Source organism: Magnolia sinica, chromosome 7, assembly GCF_029962835.1.
Source record: "Magnolia sinica isolate HGM2019 chromosome 7, MsV1, whole genome shotgun sequence".
Classification (NCBI taxonomy): Eukaryota; Viridiplantae; Streptophyta; class Magnoliopsida; order Magnoliales; family Magnoliaceae; genus Magnolia; species Magnolia sinica.
In genome coordinates, this window is record NC_080579.1 from 21,638,427 (window position 1) to 21,651,415 (window position 12,989).

Sequence of the window (12,989 nt, forward strand, 5' to 3'; positions counted from 1 at the left end):
AGGTTCTGATCCTGGGATCCTACAAGGAGGATTTCAAACATGATTTGATTCGTAATGAGCATAACCATAAGCATAACCTACGAATAATAACCACAAGAACACCATCACAAAATCCACTATGATAAAAAACTTTAAGTACAATGCATATGAAAGGGAAATACAAGATAATAAAAATAACAGAAACTCTAAAGTTCGACTGCACACTCCAACCGCGGCGAAGTTATGACTGCGTCCTGGCGTCACCTGCACGCATCAATCGTGTATAAGCTTATAGAAAGCTTAGAGGGTGGTGTAAGTGTGTGCACAATATGAGCGTACTCAGAATGCAATGCCAGAGTAATGCGGAATCATACTGATGGGTATATGAATGCAATAAGTTGTACCAAGGTTATGCGGTGCAAGATATGAATGTTATCAGTTATATCGAGACCATGCGATGCGAGATGCAACTCAAGCATGCTAATTCTCATCTAAATCCACATATCAACACAGCTCATCAAATATCAGTACAGTTCTCATTCTGGATAATCACCGAGGTCTAGTACACTCTACGCCAGCTTGCCGCGCCTATCCGAAGACACAACTGGAAGAGTGGAAGAGACCTCACTATCCGCCTGCCAATATCGGGCCCGGCTCGTCGATAGCGAACCTATTCCTTAAGCTGGTCAAACTCAACCTAGAAATTGCCCCCTCACTCAGGCAGGTAAGGTCACACCCCTTTCCAACCGATCACGACATAGTGGGAGACACAGCCTACTGTTATACGGCCCTCGCGCGCTCATGTATCCACTTGGTCTCGACGTTGGAGTCATCATCTAGTACCATCGGGTTTAGGGGTTTTCACCCAAGGACATCTATGGCACCCCGATGCTAGTAACAGTATTTTCAATATCCAATCCAACCACCCACGATGTGTCTGTGGAGTTTATGGCCCTTATGTCGCTAGAGCATACAATAATCACAATCACACACAAATGTAAGTGCATGAATCACACCACCAGTCATGCAACAATTCTGTGCGTACTACACGCTCATGTAAGGCAACTCCGCCTATCAGGGAGCTCATAAACAATCTAACCGAGGGCATATGCTATGATCAGTCACTCTTTATATCAAGCATACATATGATGCGTATGAGCATGAATCATGGAGCTATACTAAACATGTTATATGGTGATAAGCTCTGTTCATAACGAAGATGGGCCTAGACGGCCTACACATTACAAGAATGGGCCTATCAATGAGACCTAGGGAGAGTGACAATGCGGACATTTAACCAACATCATCCTTACAATGTGGAAATCAAACCATCATTGCTCTCAAGGCACGGCCTGCCATGAACATCATTACATAAACCATGGTGGAATCACACATTGCAATGGGCCATATGTACATCACGTTGGGCCTCGACCTAAGGGCTCTAAATACATCAAATGGGCCGCGTCACATGGGCCTCATATATATCCATGTGGGCCTTAACATCGGGCCTCATATATCACATCAAGCCTAGTCAAATGGGCCGAATCAACTGGGCCAAGTCGAATGGGCCGAGTTGAATGGACCGAGTTCAAGTAGGCCAAACCCAACTCATCTATTTTTAGAAATCAATATATATAAAATGAATCATATCAAAAGATCAACTGGACTATATAATAACTAGCAGTGGAGATAATGATTTTCCATGGTTAAATTCCAATGGGCCCCATCATAGGGTTTATTTTCCCCATCCAGCCTATTCATAAGGTCACAAAAGACCTGGATTTAGAGGGAAAACAAATATCATATAGGTCCAAAAGTTGAAGCCCAAGGGCTTTGATGGTGGACGTTCAAACCCATTGTTTTCTGAAATGTGGTCCACCTGATCCTAAATCTGTCTTATTTTTAGTCTCAAGCCTTAAAATTATCCTACAAAATGGTTGGATGGTTTGGATGCAACACATACATCAGCGGCCCCATATAGATGGACGACATAGATACAGTGCATACCTCAAGGTGGGGGCCACACTGATGGCATGTGTGGTATACATACATCAGTGGGTTCCCACGGGGGGCCCACCATTATGTTTATTTTCCACCCAGTCTGTTGATAAGGTCACACAGACCCTGATGAAGAGGAAAAACAAATTTCATAATGATGTGAAATCCAAGTGGATTTTAATGACAGACATTCAATCCCACTGTTTCCTGCCATGTGGGTCACCTGAGTTCCACATGCTGCTGATGTTTGGGGCAGTCCACAGCTAGAAGGGGGGCCCATCAATGCACGGTGTTGATGTTCAAAACACATCACAGTGGGGGCCACGGCCGGGACCCACGGTCCCTGGCCACCGTCCACAGCATAGAGGACACTGCTGCTTGGTGTGTGTGTGTGTGTGTGTGTGTATTTTAAATTCATGTTTTTCTGAGGTTTTCCTTAGATGGGGTCCGCATCAATAAAATCCAACCCAACCATTGGTTTCTATGGCCAAAGACAGACCCATCAAGCCCAATATTCGACATGTTTTGATATACAGAAACATCAGGGTGAATTTCAACGGTAAAAACACTGTTATTTGTGTTATAGCCCACCAGATAGTCGTATTGGCTTCATTTTTTTAGCTCAATGCCTAAACTGATCTAGGGAACGGGATGGACGACGTGGATCAGACTCATACGTCAAGGTGGGGCCTGCATGAGCGGCCCACCCTTACCTTTAATATTATATATATTTAAATTAGACGGTCCAGCGTCCAGCGTCCAGACCTGGATGGACGGCTGGACACAGGACTCCAGCGTCTGGCGTGGGTCCCACGTGGGGCCCACATGCATAATATATACTATATATTATATTATATTTATATTATAGTATATTATCTAAATATTGTATATAATATATGGTGTGTGTGTGTGTGTGTGTGTGTGTGTGTGTGTGTGTGTGTGTGTGTGTGTGTGTGTGTACACACACACACACACACACACAATCGTTCAATTAGCCGTCTGGACGAACGGCTGATGAAACACCAACATTTGGTGGGTCCCCTGCTGACGTGGCCCACCTAGAGTTTAGGTCCGGCTGATATTTGTATTTTCCCTTTAACTGGCATTGTCCAGACGGGTAGGCTAACGGACTTGTCGCTGGACGATCCAGCCAAGTGGGCCCGTCATAAGGATGACATGGATATAGCTTATACTTCATGGTGGAACACACACACACACACACCAGATGGGCCACACACCCCTTCCTCATCATCATCACACAAAGGAAGAGAGAGAGGGAGAGAGAGAAAGAGAGAGAGACAGTGATAGAGGGACCCTGCCACTGTGGGCCCCTCATGGTTACATCACATACATCAAAATGGGTCCCACCAACAAGTGGGCCCTAAAATAAGAATCAACGGTGGATCACCCACCTATTACACTCCTCCTTGATCCCTTAGCCTCCTTAGCTCCTTGCCTTCAATGTTGATGGAGGTAGATGATGAATGAATGGTTGAGATATGAGATGAGAGGGTGGGCCACACTTAGTTTTTGGGAGAGAGCTTGGTTGTTGGATATTTCTCATGGGATTTGGGAAGTTGCTAGAGAATGAGAGAGAGAGAGAGAGAGATAGAAATAATGGATGAAGGGATGGATGAAACTTGCTTTGGTATTCGGTTGTACACTACCTTTGCCAAAGAAGGGCATCTGTAGATACCCCATCTGAGGTCGATAAGCTGATATAACTTGAACCAATGGATGGTCAACCAAAACCCTAATCTTAAACTCTAACCCTAGAAGCCTCAACCCAATCAACCCAATCAATATAATATTAAACCCTAAGACCTTAAAACCCTAGAGCATTTAGTTAACCCTATGAGTCAACTCACTAAGCCAACTCGCTGAGTCAACCGATTCGGTTAGCCTACCCAGTCCAAACAACCCAATTAACTTGCCTAGTTAAGCACAAAACCAAGCTCGAATCAAAGCCCCAAAGCAAGCACAATTAGAGTATAGAGCGAAATAGCAATGCAGCGCCCTTCATAATAGAACCTTCACACGAGGGGGAGTTCCAATTGTAAGTGTTGTGATGTATAAAGCACTCTTATTTGTTAAATTTTGGTGGGACAAAACAACTTATGATGTGGTTCACATAAATGATGGAAAGTTCACCTTCAAGTGAATCAAGATGGAAAGTTCACATTCAAGATCAATGAATGAAGTTCGAAAGTGCAAGTTTAAGAACATGACATGAAGATAGTTACTTCAAGTTCATTGTATTCAAGCTCTACTTCACTTCAAGTTCAAGATCAAGCTACAACTACAAGTTTACTTCAAGTAGAAGATCCACTGAACGCTACTGAAGATTCAAGTAGAAGTTTCAAGGTATATACGTCAATGTCCAATAATTTCGGGTATAATTGACCTTAGAGAGACCTTAGACTTAGGTTCTTTCAAATGCTAAACATATATGTGTTTTTATATTTTTGTTAGGCTTTAGTTCGACTAGTCTAAGCTTTGGTTTGACCAATATAAGGAAAGTTTTGACCAGTCCAAGATTTAAACTGAAAAACGATTTTTTTTTTGTTGGCTACTCGACTAGTCGAGCAGGGTGCTTGACCAATCGAAGACACACCCTCGACCAGTCGAAGGGTGCTCGACTCGTAGTCCAGCAACCATTTCAAGGTACCCTCAACCAGTCGAAGGCTGTGCTTGACTGGTCAAACAGGGCCATCGACCAGTTGAGCAGGATCTTCGACCAGTCGAATAACAGTTTTATCCGATCACGCCTAAATTTTGAAATTTGGTTGACTCTTAAACGAGTCGAAGGAGACCTTAGACCAGTCGAAACAACAACTTTTCAGCCTATAAATAGAGGCCTTTTCTCATTCTAAAATTACTCATTCAAGCCACAAAAGCCTTCACTTTAAGAGAGAAAATTCCCCATATTCTTCAAGCTATTACACAATATTTTAAATCCTTTTTAATATAACTTTTTGTTTTTGTAATTCCTTAATCTCTTTTATGAATCTTATGTTATAAAGGGAGCTTATACTCTTTTTTGTGAGATCTAAGGAATTCAAACAAGTAGCCTAAGGTTTGAATTAATTTAAAATCAATTTAGAACCTAAAACCCTTAATTATGTTACTGGACATTGAACATTTATACATTAAGCGAAAGGGTTCTACGGGCTACATCAAAGAGCGTCTTCAAAAGAAGATATGTATTATTTTTTATTTATTTGAAATATCTAGGAAATCTCATGTATTGGTTTTGACTGAGATAGCCAGAAAATCTCAGCATGGGGTTTTGATTGTGATAGCCCTTCTAAAATCAGAACTGTATAGGTTCTAAGGTGAACCTGAGAAAACCTTAATTATTAGTGAACACCAATATCACATGGGTTGTGATTATTGGGAGTCGAGTAGGTATGACTGTTTGAGAACAGTTGGTGTACACACCGAACCAGTACAAGTCTTGGTGTTTTATGGTGAATGATGTATGTGACGTATATGTGGTGACTGGTTGTAATTCTTTTATGTACATTTGGTGAATGTCTGTAATAGATAGCTTTCTTTCCTTTTCCTCTTATTTTAGTTTGTGATCTTGATCCTTAGTTCATGAAATTAGGTTGCCTACCTAAAACCTTGGTTTTTGGTGTAAGGTTGTCATATGAACACAGTTTGAATCAATTTCTCAATACTATTACAGCTGAGATCTCTGATTAGTTTTGATTTTTTTAATCTTTCAGTTCTTTAATTTTTTTAATTGGCATAGTCCTATTTACCCACTCTCTAGGACTGATAGCTCACCTCTTTCACCAAGTGTGGACCGGTGACAACCTGGTTGCCACCGGTCACGTGACACTTCTCTTCGGGCTGGCATCCCTTGAGCATGTGGAGCACCTCTTTTTCAAGCTTTAAGTATGTGACTGATGTGTATTTGCTTTGATGCCCATCTCCTTACCCAAATTTACCATTTTATCACATCATCCAACCCATGAGATGATGCTATATGGCAATATCCAATCATAACCCTTCAACCATATTTTCCCTTGGACTTTGTAAGAATTATAAGAAAATTGAGTTTGAAGGCTATATTTCTCATTTTAAGCATCCATAAGCATTCATGAAGGCATCCACTCCAATTTCAAAGCTTTCTCATCCTTTAGGTATTTAGCCATTTAGTCATCCAATCCCTCCACTGAGGAGAGTGAGAGTAAGAGAAAGAGAGTCTAGGCCTAGTCTAACCTAGCCTAGCCAGAACCCGAGTCTCCTTAACCACTTAAGTCCTAATCCGAGCCACTTGACCTTGCCTTAGTGACATTATTGACCATCTAGCCATTCAGGTTTCAATCAGCTGCATATAAGTCAAAGTATTAACATTGTGAAACACTCGTTCCCTTCTTAATCCCCTGTTCCTTAAATATATCATCATTGTATTGTATTTAATCGTTTTCATGTATTTAATTGGTAGGTGTATGCTTTGTGGCTTGCTGATACAATCAGAGCCTGCCCATAAAAAACCCAGCTAGTTAGCCGTCATTCTGTCATAAGCATCAATATAGCATTGAGCATCCCATACATCACTTTTTCACATACTTCGTACTCTGCACTCGTTTGGTTCAAATGTATACTTTGTGACTTGCCGATATAATTGGATCTTTCCCATTAAAAATTCGGAACGATTAACCATTATCATCATTGCATAGTATTTCAATCTTTTGTGTGTGAGAACTAATCTTATTTCTTGGAAATTATTCAGACCTTGTGAAGTAGATACCATACATTTGTATGGGTAGTATTATGCGTAATACCTTCCCCCTCTGTGATCATGGTTCCTAACTTAGAATTTTTGGAACGTTGACTCAAGAGTCATTTCAAGGTTAAAGATCTTTAAATTCTCAACTTTAAGTGTTTTTATAGGGTCTAACAGATTGTAAAATCAAAATAATTTGTTATTGATGACTTTGGTCAAATATAACATTCTCTTAACCTTAGAAAGCTATCGGAAGAGACAAATCGTGGAAAGCGAGCCGATCCCCCACCCAAGATTTGGCGTCCACCAACTGATATTTGTGTTTTCCCTTCATTCATGTATAGTGACCTTATGAACAGGTTGGATGACAAATAAACATCACCGTGGCCCTAGGAAGGTTTCAACGGTGGACATCATTATTACCACTGTTTAATATGGTGTGGTCCACTGGAGCTATAGATGTGATTCAATTTTTTGATCATGCTGTGAAATGATACGTAAAAACAGATTTACGGGTTGCCTTCACAGAGTTTACTCAGTCCTCATAAACTGAGTAACTCAGCAGGCAATCAGCTTCCGTCAACCGATGTTACCCTCAATCATTAAGGGTCAATCTTTTAAAGAATCCAAACATGTTCAACTTAGGCTGCCCACACCTAATTTAAAATCGTACCTAAAACATTTAAAAATATTTGATAAGTCCCACGTGAGTTTGGGAATGACTCGAAATAAGGTGCTACCTTTCACCCCGGTGATACACACAATTAATGAGTTAGATGTTTTAACTGAATCCTACTGACAAAAAGATAATGTGGAACTGGATGGTGTTTTGTGGGCCCCACCATGATGCAAGTGTTTTATCCATGTTGTCCATCTATTTTTTCAGGTTATTTTAGGGCATGAGCCCAAAAATGATATGGATTCAAATCTCAAATGGACTACACTACAAGAAAACGGTAGTAATTGAATGCCCACCGTTAAAGCTTCCTAAGCCCACTGTAATGTTTAAATCTTAAGTGGACCACACCACTGGAGAACACAAGTCCCGATAAGTTTTTAACACTGGACTATGTTGAAATTCACATGAGATTTGGACTGCCTTAATTTTGGGCTCGTGCCCTAAAATGAGAAAAATAAATGGATGGCGTTTATAAAACACATGCGTCGGTTAGATCGCTTGACTCGACTTGAAAAAGTCGAGCTGATTTTTTGAGCTCGAAAATGAATTTGAGCCGAGTTCGAGCTGCCCAGCTTGACTTGACTCGGATCGAACCCAGCTCAAATCGAACTCGATCGATCCAATTCGGTGACTCGATTACTTTGATATTGATGTTGCTCACCAAGTGTTTGATGAAATGACTCAAAGAAGTGTGGTGGGTGGCAAGGAGGGTATATATATGAAACCAACACCCTTTATTTCTTTATTTTTATGTTACTTAAAAGGTCCCTTGTTTTTTTTTTCCTTGATTTTTATATTGTTCAGAAGGTGTTTGATGAAATACCCGTGAAATCATTGTTGCCGTCTCAAATACAGTGAGATTTTAAAGGTGCAATCTAGGTGTTTGTGAAAATGCTGCAAGACAAACTCGGCTCGAATTGGCCTAAGCTTGCTAACCAAACCGAGCCCAACTGACCAGTCAGGCTCGAGGACCGAGTTGATCTGAGTTCGAGCTGAGGTCAACTAGAGGCCGCGCCGAGTCAAGCTGTGTCCAGCTCGACTTGGTTCGACTGGTTGTACACCCACATGCGTCGTAGTGGAACCTCCGGAGCTCTGTCGATTAGCTACTGGTCAGTACGCAATCCCCGTCCGTTAAACAAGCTCAGATCCATCTGATATCCTTAAGGGGCGGTGTATCAATTGATGACCGTATATCATGCACATGTGATATGTCAGCATGTTGGATGGATTGTTAATTAAGCCAACCTGCAATTGAGTGGAGGTGATCATGACTTAGCATTTTCAGGCATGCTAATAGCCGTATATTCCACTCCCACTAACCAAGCAAGGAAGGTCTTAATCACGATGGAAATTATAATGCGACCCACATAAATAATTTCTGGAATTAGTGGGATTCTCACCAACAATCCGTGAATTGTGGGAGATTTTGCACCCCTCCCCACATCATGCATTCCCTCCAAAATTGGACTTGATGGGCATCAATCCGTCGATCCTTACCATTCTTCTAGTGTGACACGTGGCAGATGGGCCATAGCCCCAAACTTTTCTCCAACCAACGGTGAGTAACACCTGATTAGTAAAGATCTGGGCCATGTACCAAGTGGGGACCATGTGAACGTCTTGTGCCAAGATCCTGGCTAGTCTACCCATCAGATGAGCCCCATATTTACATTCAATACAGTCTGTCGGTGATTTTCTTTCTAGCCATCCATTTTCCTATTGAATATTTCACCTGCTTGACGGTGTGGATTTTCCTAATTCATAAGGGCGTGCTCATAGGGAAGCGGATTGCGTCCTGCTGCCCCCGCCTGTACGGAATTGGGGTACTGTGGGGTCCAACGTGATGTTTTATTTTTATCTACTCCGTTCATCTATTTTTTCATATCATTTTAGGAGATTAGCCCAAAAATAAGGCAGATCCAAGGTTAAACGAGTCACATAGTAGGGATTGAACACCAACCATTAAATACTTCTGGGAGCCTTCTTAAGTTTTGGACCAAGCTGAAATTTATGTTTTCCCTTCATCCAGGTCTATGTGACCTTATGAACAGGTTGGATGGAAAATAAACATCACGGTGGGCCCTAGGAAGGTTTCAAAGGTGGATGCCATTGTCACAGCTGCTTCCTGTGGTGTGATCCACTTGAGCCTTGCATCTACTAATTTTAAAGCTGATAATCTAAAATGATCTGAAAAAATGGATGAACGGTATAGATAAAATCCATACATTACGGTGGGTCCCACATAGCCCCTGCGTAGACTGATTCCATCCGGTCAGTGCAGAATGCAATCCGCTTCCTGTTCCACATATGCCATCCTTGTCTTCAGCTCTTTGACCACTGACTACTGGCGACCCTAAATCAGGCCAATTGAGTATGACCTTGATCGTGGGGCCCACTTTAATTTATGTGTTGTATATCAATGCTGTTCATAGGTTTTGCCAGCTAATTTTGGAGCATGGTCCACACCACAAGGGATTGAATTCCCACCATTAAAAGCTTCTCGGGCCCACCAGAGTTTTCAATCAAACAACTATTTGTGTTTTCCTTCGTCCACATCTCTGTGATATTATCAACCGTTGAAAATTACTTGGGTGCCCACAGAAATTTTGGATCAAGCTTATATTTGTGTTTTTCGTTCATCCATCTTTGTATGATCTTATAAACAGGTTGGATGACAAATAAACATCACTGTGGGGCCTAACAAGGTTTCAAGGGTGAAAATCATTATCCCCACTGTTTCTTGTGGTATGATCCACTTGATCTTTGGATATGCTTCAATTTTGGGCTCAACCCCTTAAATTAGATGACAAAAGGGATGTACAGTGTGGATAGACCACATACATTCAAGGTAGGTCAACACAGTACGATCAGAGCATACACAATCCGATTTCGGGTTGCACCGGGTTGCAGGATCCGGGATCGCAGCCAACGCGCATTCCGCCTCTTCAGTATCTCGTCTCGTTGGGTAGAATTCTGCATCTCTTGAAAATTGAAATTGGCCAGGACAGCAAAGCCGTGACGTTTTTAAAGTTTCTATAAAAGAAATATACCAAAAGATGTGATCATCGTAAAGTATATTTTAACGGCATATGATCATGTACCTTTCTAATCAAATTTATGTAATGCCTATTAGGATCTAAGGCTCCAGTAGGAAAAGAACAATAATGACCCAAGACACATACTGTATGACTAAAATTTAAAGAGATCGGTCGCCTATTCAGCCACTCGTTTAATGTATAAATTAAATAAGCCGATATTCAGATGGCTCGTCATATGATGATCGGTTATACTTTTACTTTTCATTCGAAAGGACTTTTTCAATGCAAATGAAAGGAAATTTCAAAGAAATCCTTAAATTCAGTTGCAGAGAATAGATGAAAAACACCTTTCTGATGGATGAACTAAGTCCGATGTGCGAGCATAGACTCGAATTAAAGATATAATTATTGGCTACTTGGTTACTGCTATGGATTACACCAACAATCTTGAAAAGTAAGGATTATATTAAGAAATGTAATTTTCTTAATAAGGAAAGTAACAAATTACACTAAGAAATGTAAATCAACAGGATAATTTGAAAGATAGATTTTGTTTGTTTGAGTTGGTGTGATACCACTTCCTTTATTGCATTATTCTTCTATTTATAGTTTTGATCCAACTATTCTAGATACTTCCCACGTTTTGATGGTTACCGTAACCGTTTTCCACTATTTGAATTCATTTGTTTCTCCCTTCTCCTACCCGTTCTGTAACCGTTTAGCATTACTGCTTTCTAGAGACTTCCTTGCAACTTGTCCCAGTAACTGCTCTAGGCTTCCTTGCTGACTTGACCACATCCCACTGATACCACCTGATACGTCATGGCTTCATTTATTGACAAATCTCTTTAGTACATATATACAGATCTCTAAGGGCGCCATGCGTATCCGTACAGATCACACGTAACTCCCTCTTATTGGTCGTAGTGGGGTATGGTAGTAATGGGGACGAACATTACCCCCACGTCGTTATACCTCTGACAGAGAGGTGACAACGATGTAAGACCCCCCATTAATGACACATTTAATGTGTACATGTGTCCCTCAAACAATAAGTACCTTCGGCCAACTCCTCGTTGACACAATGTGGGTTGTGTTTAAATGAGGCATCAAAGGAACCTTGTGTTGACACATGTTTTTCTATTGATCCTATCAAAAATTGTAATGATGGTTTAATAAATGCATTTATTCCTTGACCGATGTAGGTGTCATTTTGAAGCTTTTTGTCCTCGTTCTCTCATTTCTCTTAATATTCTTGACTTTCTGAGAATCTTCGTTTTCCTGTTCCAATTTACAATTGAATCCTTATAACGCCCTGGTTTTCGAAACCTGAGTATACAACTCGTTTTCTGAAAATCTGAGTGTTAACCTTTAGAGATAATCAAATTTTAGATATTTCTTTTTTCTTTTCTTTTATCAGAGTTAGTAGTTTAGTGGAAGATGAATAAATCAAGCATAAAAGGGAAGTCCAAAGGTACATATTCAAATATTCAAGTAGCTGTCTGAAGGCTTATACAAACCAATGTCTCAATGCTACAAATACAAGAAGGAAGCAATTCGATATATGAAATAAAATAAAATTTCAAGTAGTCTTGAATTGCAAGATCACGCTGCTAATCTTGGTGATATACAACCATACATCCTTGGTATTTGTACTCTACTCCACATCAACCTGAACATGAGTATTATTTGGAACACCTGCATACCTGTATGGTTATATATTCAAAGGATGAGTAGCTAGTTTAATATGAATTTCCCTCAAGATTATACACCACCGCATTAATTAAGCATAGTTTTGCACAAGAAAACATACAGAATAACCTATGATGCAATATTATTTACATGCATTAGTTAAGCATAGTTTTACACATGAAAACATACAAAACAATTAATAAGTTTTTCATACAGCCGACTCATTCAATTTGTGAGAGAAGGGAACCAACAAATTGTTCATAAGGATATTTCCACTTGAATGAACCCAAAGCACATACATGATCCAAATCCAAAACCTTTGGAGCCTTATGAAGGTTTCAATCTCAACTATTCTCTTATGTTTGGATTTGTTGAGATCAAAATCTGGACCACCCTCCACTTAATGTTGCGAACCTCGAACGAGCCCTGGTTCTGCACAGAAAGGTGAGCAAAGGAGACCCTGGCTAGGCCGGGGGACCCTCTGATGCCTAAGTCAGGTTAAGGAATCTGGGTCTTAAGTCGCGTAATGTAGAGAGAAGGTGCAAGATATTGTGTACCTATTGTAATGGTGTCCCCTAGTATTTATACATGTGGATAGAGAGGATCGCGTCCGTTAATCTCGGTACGATTTACTCAATTATACGGATATTGTAATCGTGGAGATATCATCCGCAATCTTTGGGTCGTGTAACTCATCGTGTCTTAAAAGCACGTATCCCTGGGCAAGATCTTCGGTCATGTCCGTATTTAGGAGCCCAGGCTCGGTACTCTAGACGACAAGATCTAGGCTCGGCCTCGTCTTGTCTAAGCCCGAGACTGAGTAATAGTAGTCGGAGTCAGAATTGGAGTCTACTATCGGAATGCT